A 2,433-nucleotide genomic window follows, 5' to 3' on the forward strand; every position below is an offset into this window, starting at 1 on the left:
AAAAAAAAAAAAAGAAAGAAAGAAAGAAAAAAAAGAAAAGAAAAGAAAAGAAAAGAAAAGCAACTCCTATTGGCAGGGACCAAACTGCTCTGAGCATCTCTGTGCCCCAGTACCTGGCATAGAAACTGATTCACAGTCTTTTACACCTGTGGGTGAATAGAACTCACAGAGATCCTCCTGCCTCGGTCTCCCAAGTGCTGGTACACACAATTAATTCTGCACACAGTGGAGGGGTCTTACAAGAAAATTGGTAACAGTAAGAAGTTTCTGAACATGCAAGGACCAAAAGTCCGTTTGGATTCATGAGCCGGGGCATTTCTGGCTGGACTGGCCCGTGTTGTGTTGCACAGCTTTACAGCAGCCTTGGTTTTGAACACACATTTAGGATTTAGTTCAGTGAGCCACCACCCCAGCACGGAATGCCAGCGAACACTGCCTGGACCACACACTATATGTTTAGAATTGGGGGTGGGAGGGGTCAAGTCTTTGGACGGCTCATACTGTTTTCTGCTCTTACAGAAAACGAGATGGCTTGACTACCAAACAAACAACAAAACGTTAAGTATTGTCTTAGCATCATCCTTCAGCATGTGACTTATCAAGTTGCCATCTCTTTGGATTATGATGTCAGAATGTTTGATTATTAAGATTGCTGTTTGATCAGGCAGTCCTCTGCTGTCTGTATGTCTGGGGCCTCAGACCAGGCTCTGTATGCTGCCTGGTTGGTGGCTCAGTGTTTGAGAGATCTCAAGGGTCCTGGGGAGTTGAGACTGCTGGTCTCCCTATGGGGTCACTCTCCTCAGCTTCTTCCAGCCTTTCCCTAATTCAACCACAGGGGTCCCTGACTTCAGTGCAATGGTTGGGTGTAAGTATCTGTATCAGTCTCAGCTACAAGTTCTGGTCTACAGAGTAAGTTCCAGGACAGCCCAAGGTTACCCAGAGAAACCCTATCACAGCCTCCCACTCCCAATCTCCGCCTCCTGCCTGCTCCACCACCAAAAGAAAAATTCAAAGCCAGGTATGAAGATGCACGCCTTTAATCTCACTCAGCTCTTGGGAGGCAGAGACAGGTAGATTTCTGTGAGTGTAAGCAGTCCAGCATGGTTTAAATAGCTAGTTCCAGGGCAGCCAGGACACAAAGTGAGACCTTGTCCCAGATGAAAAATGAATAGTGAAGAGTACTGGTTGCTCTTAGTAACTGGGTTCAATTCCCAGCACCCACATGGTAGCTCACAACAAAGCAAGTTTCAAGGACAACCAGGGCCACACAGAGAAACCTTGTCCTGTAAACAAACCAATATTTTTGGCATTTTGTGCTGTGTATTTATACAAAGCAACGTTCTCCCCTCTAATTGTTATAAAAAGTATCAATCAACCCTAAACACTGTTGCAGATGCTCTATATCCTGCAGTATAAAATAAGTAGCCAACATTTAATTGTTCAATTTATTGTGACTAGTGTGTGTGGTGTGTAGGTGCAAATGCCCCAATGCCATGACACAAGTGTGGTGGTCAAAGGACAGCTGTTTAAAAAAAACCTGTTTTTATTCTTTTCTTTAAGATTGATTTTATTATTTTACATGTATGAGTGTTTTGCCTGCACATATGTCTGTGCACCTCATGTTTGTCTGGTGCCTGGTATTGGCCATATGTGTGCTGGGAATCCAGCCCAGGCCTTCTGGGATAGCAAACGTGTTCCTGACTGAGGAGCACACTCTCTAGCTGACACTTACTTTATTTGTAACTCTGTATAGCTATGTGGGACTGTGGGGTAGGGGTGGTGATGGCGGTGGGGGTAAATGTTTAAGTGTAGGTGTTTAAGGGTCTCAGATCCTCTGGAGCTGAAGTTACAGGTCGCCCAACATGAATACTGGGAACGAGTCTCCGTGCCTTTACAAAGCAAGTGCTCACAGCCACGGACCCAACTCTCCAGCTCCCCACAGGACGGCTTCTGGGAGCCTGTGGTCTCCTTCTACCACAGCGTCTGGGTTGATTCAGACAGTCAGGTTCTTGCCGTGAGCACTTTACCCACAGAGCCATCTCTCCACCCTCCACCCCCCATGATTTAATTACACAAAACTAAATAAACACATCATCTCATTAGTATGTAGATACACTTTTGCTTTTAGGAAATGTCAAAATTATATGTGTATAAGGGATTATTTAAAATAAAATTCTTTTGTATTTTTCTTTTATTCTTCTAAAAGTTTATTTATTACCTTTTTTTAGTAATTTATTTATTTTTATTTTATGTTCGTTGGTGTCTTATCTGCATGTCTGTCTGTATGAGGGTGTCAGAAGACCTGGAACTAGAGTATCAGCAGTTGTGAGCTGCCACGTGGGTGTTGAGAATTGAACCCAAGTCCTCTGAAAGAGCAGCCGGTGCTTTCAACCACTGAGCCATCTCTCCAGTCCTCCCGACCCCCACCCATTT

The sequence above is a fragment of the Mastomys coucha genome, unplaced genomic scaffold (assembly GCF_008632895.1).
Source record: "Mastomys coucha isolate ucsf_1 unplaced genomic scaffold, UCSF_Mcou_1 pScaffold5, whole genome shotgun sequence".
NCBI lineage: Eukaryota > Metazoa > Chordata > Mammalia > Rodentia > Muridae > Mastomys > Mastomys coucha.